Source organism: Zootoca vivipara, chromosome 6 (assembly GCF_963506605.1).
Source record: "Zootoca vivipara chromosome 6, rZooViv1.1, whole genome shotgun sequence".
Lineage (NCBI taxonomy): Eukaryota > Metazoa > Chordata > Lepidosauria > Squamata > Lacertidae > Zootoca > Zootoca vivipara.
The window spans coordinates 47054341-47063227 of NC_083281.1; the positions used below are offsets into that span (position 1 = coordinate 47054341).

The 8887-nt window shown below is 47.7% G+C and overlaps 1 long non-coding RNA gene across 1 annotated transcript; it reads right to left on the reverse strand.

Annotated features, from left to right (window-relative positions):
- Window positions 1–776: 776 nt before the first annotated feature.
- LOC132592323 (uncharacterized) lies at window positions 777–5035 on the reverse strand. The gene is made up of 3 exons (XR_009557769.1): window positions 3677–5035; window positions 2857–2990; window positions 777–883 (listed from the first exon to the last, which is right to left on the reverse strand). It is a non-coding gene; the product is annotated as an uncharacterized LOC132592323 (long non-coding RNA).
- Window positions 5036–8887: the final 3852 nt, after the last annotated feature.

Here is an 8887-nt window from a genome sequence, read left to right on the forward strand (position 1 = left end):
TGACATGAGTCAGCAGTGTGATGCAGCAGCTAAAAAAGCCAATGCAATTCTGGGCTGCATCAATAGGAGTATAGCATCTAGATCAAGGGAAGTAATAGTACCACTGTATTCTGCTCTGGTCAGACCTCACCTGGAGTATTGTGTCCAGTTCTGGGCACCACAGTTCAAGAAGGATACTGATAAGCTGGAACGTGTCCAGAAGAGGGCAACCAAAATGGTCAAAGGCCTGGAAACGATGCCTTATGAGGAACGGCTTAGGGAGCTGGGTATGTTTAGCCTGGAGAAGAGAAGGTTAAGGGATGGTATGATAGCCATGTTCAAATATATAAAAGGATGTCATATAAAGGAGGGAGAAAGGTTGTTTTCTGCTGATCCAGAGAAGCGGACACGGAGCAACGGATTCAAACTACAAGAAAGAAAATTCCACCTAAACATTAGGAAGAACTTCCTGACAGTAAGAGCTGTTCGGCAGTGGAATTTGCTGCCAAGGAGTGTGGTGGAGTCTCCTTCTTTGGAGGTCTTTAAGCAGAGGCTTGACAGCCATCTGTCAGGAATGCTTTGATGGTGTTTCCTGCTTGGCAGGGGGTTGGACTGGATGGCCCTTGTGGTCTCTTCCAACTCTATGATTCTATGATTCTATGATTCTATATGGCCCTGGAAGCAAATCAGAATGAATACCCAGTAAGGGCAGGACATCTGCATAAGCTTTGCACTAGCAAATCAAAATGAATGCTGAATAAAGAGGCTGTCTGAAGGAGCATTGAGAGTTTGTATTCCAAACTCTGCCTTGTCTCCAGCACTTATACACACGTACTCTTCTTTCCCCTCCCCATCACCCCCAATTCTTACCTTCTGCAGCAATCCTGGGACTTCTTTCTGTCAGCTTGAGGATTCACAAGAGAGAAGAAACCACAATCAGAGAACAACTCTCAGGCAGTGAAGTAGCACCCAGAGGGTGGTAGAGAAGATCAGCCAGAAGCATCTTGCTCAAGCCCAACCAGTTAGTAGGGTTGCCAGACTCAATAGTGGACATGACTTCTGTGCCTTTGTTTAATTTCCAAGCAAAGGGTCTGCTGGTTTCTCTTTAAGGTTTCCAGACTCAAAAGAGAGCAGGGCAATTAAAGGCACAGTAGTCATGTCCACTATTGAGTCTGGCAACCCTACCAGTTAGTTCTCTTAACTTCTGCCTACTTGATGAGCAGACCATCAAATCTTAAATATCAGCCTTTGGACTAGGGCTCAAAGCCCTCCACACACCTTTCTGTAATTTCTTTCACTGTGTTGCTGTGTAAATGATGGACTCAGGGATGAGAGAGGGGAGGGCTGTCCTAAGAATGGCCACTGTGAGCACAGCTTACTAGGCTTGGTGGGCACATTGGTCTGATCCAGCAGGCTCTTATCATATTCTTAAGGGCTGGCAGCATATTACAATGCAGCCAGGTGTATCACATTAGCTCAGCCAGTCCCCTCCAGATGTTTCAAGCTACGACTCCCATCAGCCCCAGCCAGCAAAGCCATACTTCCACCAGCCCAAGCATTGTACAGCTGTGCTGGCCGGGGTTGGTGAGAGTTGTAGAGTTCGAAACCTCTGGAGTGCACCACGCTGGGGAAGGAAGGCTGCCTTGGACAACTGCATTTGCTGCAAAAGCTGCAGCTGCCTTAACAAAATGAAAAGTAGCCCGGAAGCAACATCAGTTCTTCAACCCCCTGCAGACCTGCCAACATTTTCTCAGTAGTAAATAGGGGTATGCTTGTAACACCATCCTCCTAAACATCTCTGCCAAACACACACACACACACATCCTCTAATCCACACTACATGCTATGGAAGACTCAACCCTGCCACCTGCTGCATTTGTGTACACAATTGCATGGTTTGAAAAGCCAAAGCACAGCAGGGTGAGTTAAGCTCATTTTATAAATGGTGCAGAAGGTGAGCATAGCACACTCCAGTTGTGTGCTCTGGTTTTAATTTTATTCTTTAAATAATTTTCATTTATTACACTAAATGTAATAATTTTGTATTACAAGCATATAGCATAACATCTCTAACCCTTCTCTGCCGCACCTCTCATCAGGTACCAGGTTATACATTAATGTACAGGTAACTGTTTCTTTATCAATCCATACAGATTATCCAACCCTTATGTGAGGGGACAGCACATAAATCATCTTATCTGTCACAGAGAGCAAACAAAAGAGTGTAGTTCAGACCGTACTGTTCACACTAACCATATCTGCAACAATGCTCTGGAGAGCTTGTCTTTAAGACCATTATCATTTGTGTATTGAATAAATGGCCATGTTGCAAATGATTTGTCCTGTGTGTTTTTTCCATTCCTTTTATCCCTTTTAAATTCTGAGTTCTTTTCTCAGCAACGGCCAGTGGCCAAACATTTTTGTACTGTAAATTAAGGATAGTTGCTGCTGTTCTTGTTTCCATAAAGCACATCAGATCCCACTTGAAACCACATCCCAGCGTGTGATCATCTCTGCCGCTGATCCATTTCTCAGCTGCCCTGTAGTAATCTGAGTAGTAAACCTCACCTCATTCTCACCACACCATTCCCACTGCTGACCCTTAAGGCCAGGGTAGAATGTGACATGTCAAAAGTCCATGGAATTAATATGGTCCAGGACTGGCCCAAGACATTTTGGCATCTGAGGCGGATGCCAAAATTGCACCTCCCGCCAATCCCCACCAGGAAAGAAATGAGTGAGGAAGGAAGATCTACATCAGGGTCTGCTGCCCCCGTGAATTCTGCCACCTGGGGCAGTCTCCCCATCTTGCCTCATGAGTGGGCCGGCCCTGGTACAAAACCCCACCCTCAGCATACCTTTGAGATGTCCACTCACCTGCCTTGCAGATACAGGCCCAGCTTCTACAGCTATTTGGTCAGCCTGTGTGTCTTTTTCCACTACTACAGAGATGGGGGAGCTGACAGGAGGTTGCGGTACGACTTTCTCAATCCAGCCCAGCATCCTGCCACCTGCAGAAGGCAGAATTTCATTACTGCTTCTTGCCAGGAAAAAAAAAGGTCAAAAATGTACCACTGGGGGAGTCTGTGGGCACTTCTGGGCGGCTTCTAATTCACACATTTAAGCTGCGCAATGAGAGTTGATGGGGAGATCTTGCTCCACAAACCCACTTTCCCCAGAAGATCAGGCTTTTTTGTGATAAGAAAAGTGAAGGGGAAAGTGAAAACGCACTGGAAAGTGTGAAATAACACTTGTTTTGATGTATTGAATGGATCTCAGGGCTTCAACAAAAAAACACACACATGGCTTTATGGCTCCTCTCCCCAAACAAGCTCACCTTACCTCATCAATAGTAACAATTCAAGCAGTGCCAAAACAAGGAGCCAAACACGAGCCGGCAGTTATTAAGCATTTTGAGCATATAGCACCCTCAATAGGCAACAAAGCCTTACTGCAAATTCTCTCCTAGCTCTCTAATTCAATAGGAAGCTGCCTTATCTGCAGGAACATCTTGCCGATTGTCTAGAACTGGCTCTCTGCGGCTTTCTGGGTTTTCAAACATGTTCCCCTGCCTCCTACCTGGAGATGCTAGGGGACTAACTCTGGAAAATTTGACATACTGAGAAGGTCCTCTACCACGGTTCTTTACAGAACCACTTTGAACCACTCAGTCTAGCCCACTGAAAACTGAAATTACCTGCAGAAAGGCTAAAGAGCCGTGGATGCCATCATGGTCCTGTTGTCTCTCATGCCGGGGGTGGTTCTTCCTCCGAGGGCAGGTAGGGAGAGCAGCAAGAGTCGCAGGCTTCCCTTGTCATCTATTGTCGCTGCTAGTTAGAACAAGGTCCTTGGCTATCCTGCTACCATGCAATCCTCTGAGAAGCTGGGAAAGGGATTAGCTGATAACACAGTAAACAAATTGGATTAGGGAGGCTGAGTTGTTCTAAAACCCAGGAGAGAAAAGCAGCCCAACCCAAGGCACCACCCAAATGAGAGAACATCTGCCCTGAAGCAGAAAGAGCTTAGCTAGCAAGAGGTTGTGTACACATTCCTGTTGACTCCTAACTCTAGCACACTCCCACTGCTGGTGTTTGAAGGTGAGCACACATGACATTGGCCACAATCCATATCTACCCTGTTGCTTCTTGAGAAATACTGCAGTTCAAAGTTTCTTCCTTCACACCTGCTTCCATCCCATTTGAAAATGGAAGCTGTATCTCGGATGAGGTGTATACACTTCAGACAGCTGTTGTTGCACATGCTCAGATGAGAACTTCAGTGAACTGGAGCCCAGGGGGCGCTGCATTTGCAGGGAAACAACTCAGGTAATGAGCATCAGGCAAAGACATCTCTTTGGTGTGCACAGCAATGTACAAATGTGACTTGAAGCCCAGCAGGGGGGGGGCTGGGGGCTGGGGATGACCTCGCTGCAGTCCAAGATGCTAATGTGTTATGTAGCCACATTCACACTTTTGCAGGCAAAGCTTGTTCGCTGCTTACTAGCGTTGGACAAAGAGTGTACTGAACATTCACATGCCACTGCCAAAAGCAGATGGAATGGATTCTCAATCTTCAGGACCGATCTGCGGGAGCCAGAGGCCAGCCGAGTTAATTGTGTCATTGCAGATGCTGTCAATTAAAGGATGATCCCTTTCCCACTGACTCTGTGCTGCTAACAGGATTTTCTACTGCCCCTAATCTCTTTGAATAGGCCTGCTCCTTACCAGGCTTGCTCATATGTGGAAGAATGGTGTAGATGACATTATTCGTAGTAGCAAGTCTCTTCCTGGATCACCCAAATGTCCTTTCCCCAGCTAACACCTTGGTCGCTAGGAAACTATTGCTCTAGTCTAGTACATGGCCCAATCGCCTTCTAAATCCGGCCCATGGACGGTCCAGGAATCAGTGTGTTTTTACATGAGTAGAATGTGTCCTTTTATTTAAAATGCATCTCTGGGTTATTTGTGGGGCCTGCCTGGTGTTTTTACATGAGTAGAATGTGTGCTTTTATTTAAAATGCATCTCTGGGTTATTTGTGGGGCATAGGAATTTGTTCATTTTCCCGCCCCCCCGCCCCCAAAAATAGTCCGGCCCCCCCCACAAGGTCTGAGGGACAGTGGACCGGCTCCCTGCTGAAAAAGTTTGCTGACCCCTGACTTAACCCCTAACTTAGACTTTGCCAATGTAGTCCCTCCAAATGTGGTTGCACTACAACTTCCATCATGCTGCGCTGGCAGGCAGGCAATCACTCTGGGATTGGTAGAGATGGGAGAGGGTGAAAAGGAGGCACCAGAAAGCCAGAGCCCTCCTATCTGGTGTGGTGGAGGCTGGTCCATTGGGACTAGCAGAGCACCTGCTAGTTTTATTATCCTTTTATATTTGTTGAAAGCTGCCTGGAGTGGCTGGGGCAACCCAGTCAGATGGGTGGGGTACTACTACTACTACTCCTACCACCACCACCAATAATAACAACTGCCTTCTGTCAGTCCTCAGCCAGTCCCCACTTGCCTGCCTTCTTACAACCAGTCCAGGGGGTAGCCCTGACTGTCACCTTCCTCCTCCCTAATATCTTGTAGAGCTAATCAGGGAGGGGATTGGGGGCAATGTCAGAATTGGTTTGCTGCCTGTCATTCACTCTGCCTGTCATTGGCTCTGGTGCCACCTGGGTTCGTCTCCTTGCCTTCTGCCCCACCAGTCTTGTTGGATACCAACCACCACTGAGCTGGTGAAGGCTGGTGTGTCAGCGGGGGGGGGGGGGGGCTCCAAATAATGGCTGCAGTTGACAGGCTAGGAGTGTGGGTGTACTCTGCTTTCCCTATTGCTGTTTGTGGGTAGGAAGTGGACAGCACGCAGCAATTTCTGACTGCCCAGCCTCCTACATAACAACATAAGGGTGCACTAAACCAATTGGAGATTGAAACAGGGAACTGCTATAACCTTTAAGAATGTAAGAGGGGCCTTCTGGATGAGGCCAATGGCCCATCTAGTCCAGCATCCTGTTCTCACAGAAGCCAAATGGATGGAAAACCTGCAAAGCAAAATTTGGGCACAAAAGCATTTCCCCTCATATAGTTTCCACCAACTGGTATTCAGAAGCATTGCTGCTTCCAAACATGGAGACTGAGCACAGCTGTCATGGGTGGTAACTGCCGAAAGCCCTCTCCTCCATGAATTTCTCTAATCCTCTTTTAAAGCCATCTACACCAGTGGCCATCACTGCCTCCTGTGGGAGGGAGTTCCACAGTTTTAACTATGTACTGTGTCCTGAATCTTCCAACAGCCAGCTTTACCAGCCACCCACGAGTTCTACCCACTTTCTTCATCCCATGTATAACTTTATAAGCTTCTATCATCGCCTTTCCTCCAAAGTAAAAAGTCCCCAGTGCTACAGCCTTTCCTCATAGGGGAGTCGCTCCATCCCCTTGATTGTTTTGGTTGCCCTTTTCTGAACCTTTTCCATCCCTTTTGAGGTAAGCTGACCAGAACTGTACACGGTATTCCAAAAGTGGTCTCATCATAGTTTTTTCTAATGGCATTATTATGGCAGTTTTATTTTCAATTCTTTTCTTAATTCCTTTCCTCCCAGTCAAGCACAGATGGGGTCTCTCACTCTCTCTCTCTCTCTCTCTCTCTGTGTGTGTGTGTGTAAAAACTTCTCTTTGATCTTTTCCTGCACAGGCCGGCTAGTGGCCACAGCAGATACTACAACCTCAGGCACTTTAGGCCTGGTGAATGGGGGAGGTTACCAGGTAACTCCAGTGACATCGCTCTAGTCACCTAGCAACCTTGCCCTCATCACCCAACTGTTCCTTGGGGTATTGGCTTCCCATTGCCATGGAGAATTGGGGGTCAGTACAAATAATGTCTGGAGGGGCAAGTGAGCCCTCAGCCCTGCGACGGGAAACAAGTTGAGAGAAGAAAGCAGGTCTCCCCTTGGATGAGGTATTCCTTTTCCTTTTCTTGCGGCCTTGCAGGTGTGGAGGTGCTTCGGCGGCGCCTCATGCAAAGAAGAGACAGGTTTGCATTATATTTGCATTTGTTAATTGACATGCATAGAAGCAAAGTTGAATAAAAATGCATCTTTTGGTGTGGGGGAAAGACAGTGACAAGGAGCCCTCTGTGTCCACTCAGTTTGGGGTGGGGGTCCTAGCTGCTGGTGGAAAACCCACCCACTGCTCCCTTCCGGGGGCTCTTTATCTTCAACCAGACTTGGGTCAGAGAGTCCTTCAGGCAAAAGACTGTCCTCCATGAGCCATGGGCAGGAAACCTTAGAGGGCACCTGAAGGAGACTGGCACTGTTGCCAGGAGGAATCTTCATCTTCTAGATCCCAGTGGCTTTCTCCCTAAACCACTCTGGTTGCCAGCTCAGCCCCATTTTTAAGGAGAGTGAGGCAGGTGCCTCAGGGGGCAGACAGAGTGGCAGCGACATGTGCTGAAAGGCAGAGCTGTGTGTGCCACACTGCCTGCCCTCCAGCCCTGAGGCAAGCCCCGTGGGGGCTTTTTTGCTGCTGGAACTCTGTGAAAGGCAGACACTTGCTTAGCATTGCACAGAAGACTCTCTTTGAAGCATGTCTATCGGCAATCAATAAGCCTGCTTAAATACCGGTAGGCCTGCCAGATTGGGGGTGGGGAAGGACAATAATTCAATGGAAAGGGCAGCAGGATAGCAGTTGTGACGCGGAGATGGAAGAGTGGTGCAGAGCTGCAACTATGGAAGAGCTGTCACAGCCGCCTGGCAGGTCCTGAGTGCATGGAGTCGAAGGAAAGACATTTTCTATGCTGCATTTAAAAGCTGCCTTGAATTCCTTCCACGGGAAGCAGGAAATGGGACCTGTGTAGCCCTGCTTGTTCTGACACATTTGATAAAAGACACATGTTGCTTGCGTGTGTCCCTGTGAGCTGGGAAGCTGCAACCGCTACAGTCCTTGCAAATGTAGAGAGGAAGTTCACTCCTAAGGCAGCTCTGTTGTTTCCTGAGGAACTTCCTCCCCAAGCAACCTCCAGCATTTCTATACCGCCCTTTGCACCTCTGTTCCTTCTGCTGCTCTGAGACACAGCAAGTGCAGGATCAGTTTGGATGTCATGCTACGTCTAGCATTCCATGAACCATGGGAAGCTGTGGGCTCACATTCACGTGCTCCCCTCTCCTTGTGCATGTCAGAGGAGATGGAAAGCAGCCACTTTTGATTTAGGCTCATCAAAGGTCTCTGTTACATCCCGGCTTGGAAACATAACTTAATTTAAACTAGGTTTCTCCAACATGGTGCAGTCCAGCAGTTCTAGATGACAATTCCCATAAGCCTAAGTGCCTTTCAACCCTACTGGCTGATAGAAGACATAGTCCATTGCTGCTAACCAGGTTTCAAGCTCTCTGCCGACACCAACACTGTTAATTTTTTAAAAATCTATTGTACGACTGCCAAAATTGGTGGGGTCTTGCAGAGGCAGATTTAGGGGAACATGACCTATTTGATCACACTGGGCACGGAGCCTTGGAGGCGCTGCAAGGGGCTCTGAAACTATTGCATAGAATGGAAAGCAAGATTTGAGACCTCAAGGTTTGCCACTGGGTCTTAGGGGAACCAGAAAAATGTGCTTGATCAGATCCCTGGGCTGGAAGGTCAGTCACCCCTGATCTGCATGGATTCTAGTGGCCTGATCACAGCAGTTATGCATTCAAACCATTTCTAAGTCCTTGAAAATTCTTCTTCTTCATAATTTTGCATGGAAGGAGAAGGGATTATGAAAAAGTCAGAAGACTTATGTGATCCTTCTAGTGTTCAGCGTCCTCTGGGAGCTTGATGGCTCACATCCCAACCTTTGCGAACCAGTCTTATGCATGCCCTTTGCTCAGAAGGATGCCCAGGGCTGGCCCAAGACATTTTGGTGAATAAAAATCTTGTCGCCC